Below are 12,808 nucleotides of genomic sequence, written 5' to 3' on the forward strand. Positions count from 1 at the left end.
TTCTTCAAATAATCCATCACTTTGAGAACAATGTTCTCTAAAGACAAATTGGAAGGATTTTGTGCATTTGACCCTCTACAGTGCACAATATAGTTAAAAGATTCAAGGAGTCTGGTCAAATCTCGGTGCGTAAAGGGCAAGATTAAAAACACTTCTGAATGCATGTGATCTCTGATCCCTCAGACATCACTGTCTTAAAAAACATCATTCATCTGTAATGGATATCATGAACATGGGCTTGGGATTACTTTAGTAAACCTTTGAAAGTCAACACCACTCGCCGCTGCATCCACAGATGCAAGTTAAGACTTTACTATGTAAAGGAGAAGCCATACATCATCACTGTCCAGAAGCGCTGCTGACTTCTCTGGGCTCAGTCTCATCTTAGATGGAAAGTAGAACAGTGGAACTGTGTTTTGTGGTCTGAAGAATCCACATTTCAAATAGTTTTTGAGAAACACAGCCGTCGTGTTCTCCAGGCCAAAGAGAAAAAGGACCATCCAAGACGTTACTAGTGTCAGGTCCAAAAGCCAGTGTCTGTATGGGCCAGGGGTGTGTCAGTGCCCATGGCATGGGTAACTCACATATATGTGAGAACACCATTAATGCAGACAGATATGTACAGATTTTGGAGCAGCATATACTGTCATCCAGCACTGTCTTTTCCAGGGATGTCCCTGCATTTTCCAGCAGGATAAATTCAAACCACATACTGCCCGGATTATAAGTGCATGGCTGTGTAAGCAGAGAGTGCGGGTGCTAGATTGGCGTGTCTGCAGTCCTGACCTGTCTCCAGTTGAGAATGTGTGGTGCATTATGAAGCACACCATACGGCAATGAAGACCCCGTATAATTGTGCAACTGAAGACCTGCATAGTGGATGAATGGGGGAAAATTCCACTTTCTAAACTTAACAAACTTGTGTCCTCAGTGCCTAATTGCTTAATAAGTGTTATTAGAAGAACTGGTGATGTTTCACAGTGGTAAACACTCGACTGTCCCGACTGTTTTGGAGCGTGTCGCAATCATCTGATTTGAAATTACTGCACATTAAAAATAGAAAATAAATATCATATAATGTTTGGTTGTAGTGTACTGTTCCAACTTTTTCAGAATTGGGGTTGTAAAGACTACAGGAACATTACACAAACATCAACACTATAGAAACACTAAACATTACAAAAACACTCAAACACTATTTAAACACAAACATTAGAAACACTACACAAACACTAACACTATATACACACTGCACAAACATAAACACTACACAAACACTAACACTATATACACACTGCACAAACATAAACACTACACAAACATAAACACTACACAAACACTAACACTATATACACACTACACAAACATAAACACTACACAAACATTAACACTATATACACACTACACAAACATAAACACTACACAAACATTAACACTATATGCACACTGCACAAACATAAACACTACACAAACACTAACACTATATACACACTACACAAACATAAACACTACACAAACATAAACACTACACAAACACTAACACTATATACACACTACACAAACATAAACACTACACAAACATTAACACTATATACACACTACACAAACATAAACACTACACAAACACTAACACTATATACACACTGCACAAACATAAAAACTACACAAACACTAACACTATATACACACTGCACAAACATAAACACTACACAAACATAAACACTACACAAACACTAACACTATACACACTACACAAACATAAACACTACACAAACATTAACACTATATACACACTACACAAACATAAACACTACACAAACACTAACACTATATACACACTGCACAAACATAAACACTACACAAACATTAACACTATATACACACTGCACAAACATAAACGCTACACAAACATTAACACTATATACACACTGCACAAACATAAACACTACACAAACATTAACACTATATACACACTACACAAACATAAACACTACACAAACACTAACACTATATACACACTGCACAAACATAAACACTACACAAACACTAACACTATATACACACTGCACAAACATAAACACTACACAAACATTAACACTATATACACACTACACAAACATAAACACTACACAAACATTAACACTATATACACACTGCACAAACATAACACTATATACACACTACACAAACATTAACACTATATACACACTGCACAAACATAAACACTACACAAACATTAACACTATATACACACTGCACAAACATAAACACTACACAAACATTAACACTATATACACACTGCACAAACATAAACACTACACAAACATTAACACTATATACACACTGCACAAACATAAACACTACACAAACATTAACACTATATACACACTGCACAAACATAAACACTACACAAACATTAACACTATATACACACTGCACAAACATAAACACTACACAAACATTAACACTATATACACACTGCACAAACATAAACACTACACAAACACTAACACTATATACACACTGCACAAACATAAACACTACACTAACACTATATACACACTACACAAACATAAACACTACACAAACACTAACACTATATACACACTGCACAAACATAAACACTACACAAACACTAACACTATATACACACTGCACAAACATAAACACTACACAAACACTAACACTATATACACACTGCACAAACATAAACACTACACAAACACTAACACTATATACACACTGCACAAACATAAACACTACACAAACATTAACACTATATACACACTGCACAAACATAAACACTACACAAACATTAACACTATATACACACTGCACAAACATAAACACTACACAAACATTAACACTATATACACACTGCACAAACATAAACACTACACAAACATTAACACTATATACACACTGCACAAACATAAACACTACACAAACATTAACACTATATACACACTGCACAAACATAAACACTACACAAACATTAACACTATATACACACTGCACAAACATAAACACTACACAAACATTAACACTATATACACACTACACAAACATAAACACTACACAAACATTAACACTATATACACACTGCACAAACATAAACACTACACAAACATTAACACTATATACACACTGCACAAACATAAACACTACACAAACATTAACACTATATACACACTGCACAAACATAAACACTACACAAACATTAACACTATATACACACTGCACAAACATAAACACTACACAAACATTAACACTATATACACACTGCACAAACATAAACACTACACAAACACTAAACACTACATAAACACTACACACAACATATACACACTGCACAAACATAAACGCTACACAAACATAAACACTACACAAACACTAACACTATATACACACTGCACAAACATAAACACTACACAAACATTAACACTATATACACACTGCACAAACATAAACGCTACACAAACACTAACACTATATACACACTGCACAAACATAAACACTACACAAACATTAACACTATATACACACTGCACAAACATAAACACTACACAAACATTAACACTATATACACACTGCACAAACATAAACGCTACACAAACACTAACACTATATACACACTGCACAAACATAAACACTACACAAACATTAACACTATATACACACTGCACAAACATAAACGCTACACAAACATTAACACTATATACACACTGCACAAACATAAACACTACACAAACATTAACACTATATACACACTGCACAAACATAAACACTACACAAACATTAACACTATATACACACTGCACAAACATAAACACTACACAAACATTAACACTATATACACACTGCACAAACATAAACACTACACAAACACTAACACTATATACACACTGCACAAACATAAACGCTACACAAACATTAACACTATATACACACTGCACAAACATAAACGCTACACAAACACTAACACTATATACACACTGCACAAACATAAACGCTACACAAACATTAACACTATATACACACTGCACAAACATAAACGTTACACAAACACTAACACTATATACACACTGCACAAACATAAACGCTACACAAACATTAACACTATATACACACTGCACAAACATAAACACTACACAAACATTAACACTATACAGGTGCATCTCAATAAATTAGAATGTCGTGGAAAAGTTCATTTATTTCAGTAATTCAACTCAAATTGTGAAACTCGTGTATTAAATAAATTCAATGCACACAGACTGAAGTAGTTTAAGTCTTTGGTTCTTTTAATTGTGATGATTTTGGCTCACATTTAACAAAAACCCACCAATTCACTATCTCAAAAAATTAGAATATGGTGACATGCCAATCAGCTAATCAGCTCAAAACACCTGCAAAGGTTTCCTGAGCCTTCAAAATGGTCTCTCAGTTTGGTTCACTAGGCTACACAATCATGGGGAAGACTGCTGATCTGACAGTTGTCCAGAAGACAATCATTGACACCCTTCACAAGGAGGGTAAGCCACAAACATTCATTGCCAAAGCAGCTGGCTGTTCACAGAGTGCTGTATCCAAGCATGTTAACAGAAAGTTGAGTGGAAGGAAAAAGTGTGGAAGAAAAAGATGCACAACCAACCGAGAGAACCGCAGCCTTATGATTGTCAAGTAAAATCGATTCAAGAATTTGGGTGAACTTCACAAGGAATGGACTGAGGCTGGGGTCAAGGCATCAAGAGCCACCACACACAGACATGTCAAGGAATTTGGCTACAGTTGTCGTATTCCTCTTGTTAAGCCACTCCTGAACCAAAGACAACGTCAGATGCGTCTTACCTGGGCTAAGGAGAAGAAGAACTGGACTGTTGCCCAGTGTTCCAAAGTCCTCTTTTCAGATGAGAGCAAGTTTTGTATTTCATTTGGAAACCAAGGTCCTAGAGTCTGGAGGAAGGGTGGAGAAGCTCATAGCCCAAGTTGCTTGAAGTCCAGTGTTCAGTTTCCACAGTCTGTGATGATTTGGGGTGCAATGTCATCTGCTGGTGTTGGTCCATTGTGTTTTTTGAAAACCAAAGTCACTGCACCCGTTTACCAAGAAATTTTGGAGCACTTCATGCTTCCTTCTGCTGACCAGCTTTTTAAAGATGCTGATTTCATTTTCCAGCAGGATTTGGCACCTGCCCACACTGCCAAAAGCACCAAAAGTTGGTTAAATGACCATGGTGTTGGTGTGCTTGACTGGCCAGCAAACTCACCAGACCTGAACCCCATAGAGAATCTATGGGGTATTGTCAAGAGGAAAATGAGAAACAAGAGACTAAAAAATGCAGATGAGCTGAAAGCCACTGTCAAAGAAACCTGGGCTTCCATACCACCTCAGCAGTGCCACAAACTGATCACCTCCATGCCACGCCGAATTGAGGCAGTAATTAAAGCAAAATGAGCCCCTACCAAGTATTGAGTACATATACAGTAAATGAACATACTTTCCGGAAGGCCAACAATTCACTAAAAATGTTTTTTTATTGGTCTTATGATGTATTCTAATTTTTTGAGATAGTGAATTGGTGGGTTTTTGTTAAATGTGAGCCAAAATCATCACAATTAAAAGAACCAAAGACTTAAACTACTTCAGTCTGTGTGCATTGAATTTATTTAATACACGAGTTTCACAATTTGAGTTGAATTACTGAAATAAATGAACTTTTCCATGACATTCTAATTTATTGAGATGCACCTGTATACACACTACACAAACATAAACACTACACAAACATTAACACTATATACACACTGCACAAACATAAACACTACACAAACACTAACACTATATACACACTGCACAAACATAAACACTACACAAACATTAACACTATATACACACTGCACAAACATAAACACTACACAAACATTAACACTATATACACACTACACAAACATAAACACTACACAAACATTAACACTATATACACACTACACAAACATAAACGTTACACAAACACTAACACTATATACACACTGCACAAACATAAACGCTACACAAACATTAACACTATATACACACTGCACAAACATAAACACTACACAAACATTAACACTATATACACACTACACAAACATAAACACTACACAAACATTAACACTATATACACACTGCACAAACATAAACACTACACAAACACTAACACTATATACACACTGCACAAACATAAACACTACACAAACATAAACACTACACAAACACTAACACTATATACACACTGCACAAACATAAACGCTACACAAACATAAACACTACACAAACACTAACACTATATACACACTGCACAAACATAAACGCTACACAAACATTAACACTATATACACACTGCACAAACATAAACGCTACACAAACACTAACACTATATACACACTGCACAAACATAAACACTACACAAACATTAACACTATATACACACTGCACAAACATAAACGCTACACAAACATTAACACTATATACACACTGCACAAACATAAACGCTACACAAACACTAACACTATATACACACTGCACAAACATAAACACTACACAAACATTAACACTATATACACACTGCACAAACATAAACGCTACACAAACATTAACACTATATACACACTGCACAAACATAAACACTACACAAACATTAACACTATATACACACTGCACAAACATAAACACTACACAAACATTAACACTATATACACACTGCACAAACATAAACACTACACAAACATTAACACTATATACACACTGCACAAACATAAACACTACACAAACACTAACACTATATACACACTGCACAAACATAAACGCTACACAAACATTAACACTATATACACACTGCACAAACATAAACACTACACAAACACTAACACTATATACACACTGCACAAACATAAACGCTACACAAACATTAACACTATATACACACTGCACAAACATAAACGTTACACAAACACTAACACTATATACACACTGCACAAACATAAACGCTACACAAACATTAACACTATATACACACTGCACAAACATAAACACTACACAAACATTAACACTATACAGGTGCATCTCAATAAATTAGAATGTCGTGGAAAAGTTCATTTATTTCAGTAATTCAACTCAAATTGTGAAACTCGTGTATTAAATAAATTCAATGCACACAGACTGAAGTAGTTTAAGTCTTTGGTTCTTTTAATTGTGATGATTTTGGCTCACATTTAACAAAAACCCACCAATTCACTATCTCAAAAAATTAGAATATGGTGACATGCCAATCAGCTAATCAGCTCAAAACACCTGCAAAGGTTTCCTGAGCCTTCAAAATGGTCTCTCAGTTTGGTTCACTAGGCTACACAATCATGGGGAAGACTGCTGATCTGACAGTTGTCCAGAAGACAATCATTGACACCCTTCACAAGGAGGGTAAGCCACAAACATTCATTGCCAAAGCAGCTGGCTGTTCACAGAGTGCTGTATCCAAGCATGTTAACAGAAAGTTGAGTGGAAGGAAAAAGTGTGGAAGAAAAAGATGCACAACCAACCGAGAGAACCGCAGCCTTATGATTGTCAAGTAAAATCGATTCAAGAATTTGGGTGAACTTCACAAGGAATGGACTGAGGCTGGGGTCAAGGCATCAAGAGCCACCACACACAGACATGTCAAGGAATTTGGCTACAGTTGTCGTATTCCTCTTGTTAAGCCACTCCTGAACCAAAGACAACGTCAGATGCGTCTTACCTGGGCTAAGGAGAAGAAGAACTGGACTGTTGCCCAGTGTTCCAAAGTCCTCTTTTCAGATGAGAGCAAGTTTTGTATTTCATTTGGAAACCAAGGTCCTAGAGTCTGGAGGAAGGGTGGAGAAGCTCATAGCCCAAGTTGCTTGAAGTCCAGTGTTCAGTTTCCACAGTCTGTGATGATTTGGGGTGCAATGTCATCTGCTGGTGTTGGTCCATTGTGTTTTTTGAAAACCAAAGTCACTGCACCCGTTTACCAAGAAATTTTGGAGCACTTCATGCTTCCTTCTGCTGACCAGCTTTTTAAAGATGCTGATTTCATTTTCCAGCAGGATTTGGCACCTGCCCACACTGCCAAAAGCACCAAAAGTTGGTTAAATGACCATGGTGTTGGTGTGCTTGACTGGCCAGCAAACTCACCAGACCTGAACCCCATAGAGAATCTATGGGGTATTGTCAAGAGGAAAATGAGAAACAAGAGACTAAAAAATGCAGATGAGCTGAAAGCCACTGTCAAAGAAACCTGGGCTTCCATACCACCTCAGCAGTGCCACAAACTGATCACCTCCATGCCACGCCGAATTGAGGCAGTAATTAAAGCAAAATGAGCCCCTACCAAGTATTGAGTACATATACAGTAAATGAACATACTTTCCGGAAGGCCAACAATTCACTAAAAATGTTTTTTTATTGGTCTTATGATGTATTCTAATTTTTTGAGATAGTGAATTGGTGGGTTTTTGTTAAATGTGAGCCAAAATCATCACAATTAAAAGAACCAAAGACTTAAACTACTTCAGTCTGTGTGCATTGAATTTATTTAATACACGAGTTTCACAATTTGAGTTGAATTACTGAAATAAATGAACTTTTCCATGACATTCTAATTTATTGAGATGCACCTGTATACACACTACACAAACATAAACACTACACAAACATTAACACTATATACACACTGCACAAACATAAACACTACACAAACACTAACACTATATACACACTGCACAAACATAAACACTACACAAACATAAACACTACACAAACACTAACACTATATACACACTGCACAAACATACACACACTCACTACACACACACACACACACACACACACGCACACTCACACACTCTCTACACACACACACACAAACACACTCACTCACACAAACATTAACACTATATACACACTGCACAAACATAAACACTACACAAACATTAACACTATATACACACTGCACAAACATAAACACTATATACACACTGCACAAACATTAACACTATATACACACTGCACAAACATAACACTATATACACACTGCACAAACATTAACACTATATACACACTACACAAACATAAACACTACACAAACACTAACACTATATACACACTGCACAAACATAAACACTACACAAACATTAACACTATATACACACTGCACAAACATAAACACTACACAAACATTAACACTATATACACACTGCACAAACATAAACACTACACAAACATTAACACTATATACACGCTGCACAAACATAAACACTACACAAACACTAACACTATATACACGCTGCACAAACATAAACACTACACAAACACTAACACTATATACACGCTGCACAAACATAAACACTACACAAACATTAACACTATATACACACTGCACAAACATAAACACTACACAAACATTAACACTATATACACACTGCACAAACATAAACACTACACAAACATTAAAACTATATACACACTGCACAAACATAAACACTACACAAACACTAACACTATATACACACTGCACAAACATAAACACTACACAAACATTAACACTATATACACACTGCACAAACATAAACACTACACAAACATTAACACTATATACACACTGCACAAACATAAACACTACACAAACATTAACACTATATACACACTGCACAAACATAAACACTACACAAACATTAACACTATATACACACTGCACAAACATAAACACTACACAAACATTAACACTATATACACACTGCACAAACATAAACACTACACAAACATTAACACTATATACACACTACACAAACATAAACACTACACAAACATTAACACTATATACACACTGCACAAACATAAACACTACACAGACATTAACACTATATACACACTACACAAACATAAACACTACACAGACATTAACACTATATACACACTGCACAAACATAAACACTACACAAACATTAACACTATATACACACTGCACAAACATAAACACTACACAAACATTAACACTATATACACACTGCACAAACATAAACACTACACAAACATTAACACTATATACACACTACACAAACATTAACACTATATACACACTACACAAACATAAACACTACACAGACATTAACACTATATACACACTACACAAACATAAACACTACACAGACATTAACACTATATACACACTGCACAAACATAAACACTACACAAACATTAACACTATATACACACTGCACAAACATAAACACTACACAAACATTAACACTATATACACACTACACAAACATTAACACTATATACACACTACACAAACATAAACACTACACAAACATTAACACTATATACACACTGCACAAACATAAACACTACACAAACATTAACACTATATACACACTGCACAAACATAAACACTACACAAACATTAACACTATATACACACTACACAAACATAAACACTACACAAACATTAACACTATATACACACTGCACAAACATAAACACTACACAAACATTAACACTATATACACACTACACAAACATTAACACTATATACACACTACACAAACATAAACACTACACAGACATTAACACTATATACACACTACACAAACATAAACACTACACAGACATTAACACTATATACACACTGCACAAACATAAACACTACACAAACATTAACACTATATACACACTGCACAAACATAAACACTACACAAACATTAACACTATATACACACTACACAAACATTAACACTATATACACACTACACAAACATAAACACTACACAAACATTAACACTATATACACACTGCACAAACATAAACACTACACAAACATTAACACTATATACACACTACACAAACATAAACACTATATACATACTGCACAAACATAAACACTACACAAACACTAACACTATATACACACTGCACAAACATAAACACTACACAAACATTAACACTATATACACACTGCACAAACATAAACGCTACACAAACATTAACACTATATACACACTGCACAAACATAAACGCTACACAAACATTAACACTTTATACACACTGCACAAACATAAACACTACACAAACATTAACACTATATACACATTAACACTATATACACACTGCACAAACATAAACACTACACAAACATTAACACTATATACACACTGCACAAACATAAATGCTACACAAACATTAACACTATATACACACTGCACAAACATAAACACTACACAAACATTAACACTATATACACACTGCACAAACATAAACACTACACAAACATTAACACTATATACATACTGCACAAACATAAACACTACACAAACATTAACACTATATACACACTGCACAAACATAACACTATATACACACTGCACAAACATTAACACTATATACACACTACACAAACATAAACACTACACAAACACTAACACTATATACACACTGCACAAACATTAACACTACACAAACATTAACACTATATACACACTGCACAAACATAAACACTACACAAACATTAACACTATATACACACTGCACAAACATAAACACTACACAAACATTAACACTATATACACGCTGCACAAACATAAACACTACACAAACACTAACACTATATACACGCTGCACAAACATAAACACTACACAAACATTAACACTATATACACACTGCACAAACATAAACACTACACAAACATTAAAACTATATACACACTGCACAAACATAAACACTACACAAACACTAACACTATATACACACTGCACAAACATAAACACTACACAAACATTAACACTATATACACGCTGCACAAACATAAACACTACACAAACACTAACACTATATACACGCTGCACAAACATAAACACTACACAAACACTAACACTATATACACGCTGCACAAACATAAACACTACACAAACATTAACACTATATACACACTGCACAAACATAAACACTACACAAACATTAACACTATATACACACTGCACAAACATAAACACTACACAAACATTAAAACTATATACACACTGCACAAACATAAACACTACACAAACACTAACACTATATACACACTGCACAAACATAAACACTACACAAACACTAACACTATATACACACTGCACAAACATAAACACTACACAAACACTAACACTATATACACACTGCACAAACATAAACACTACACAAACATTAACACTATATACACACTGCACAAACATAAACACTACACAAACATTAACACTATATACACACTGCACAAACATAAACACTACACAAACATTAACACTATATACACACTGCACAAACATAAACACTACACAAACACTAACACTATATACACACTGCACAAACATAAACACTACACAAACACTAACACTATATACACGCTACACAAACATAAACACTACACTAACACTATATACACACTACACAAACATAAACACTACACAAACACTAACACTATATACACACTGCACAAACATAAACACTACACAAACACTAACACTATATACACACTGCACAAACATAAACACTACACAAACACTAACACTATATACACACTGCACAAACATAAACACTACACAAACATAAACACTATATACATACTGCACAAACATAAACACTACACAAACATTAACACTATATACACACTACACAAACATTAACACTATATACACACTACACAAACATAAACACTACACAAACATTAACACTATATACACACTGCACAAACATAAACACTACACAAACATTAACACTATATACAC

The 12,808-nt window shown here is 34.9% G+C and overlaps 1 protein-coding gene across 17 annotated transcripts in view; it reads right to left on the reverse strand.

The window, feature by feature from the left end:
- Positions 1-12,808, reverse strand: part of LOC127437162 (aquaporin-9-like) — a 39,177-nt gene that overhangs the window by 4,688 nt on the left and 21,681 nt on the right. The gene's annotated exons all lie outside the window — the stretch shown is intronic.

Source organism: Myxocyprinus asiaticus, chromosome 48 (genome assembly GCF_019703515.2).
Source record: "Myxocyprinus asiaticus isolate MX2 ecotype Aquarium Trade chromosome 48, UBuf_Myxa_2, whole genome shotgun sequence".
Taxonomy (NCBI): Eukaryota; Metazoa; Chordata; class Actinopteri; order Cypriniformes; family Catostomidae; genus Myxocyprinus; species Myxocyprinus asiaticus.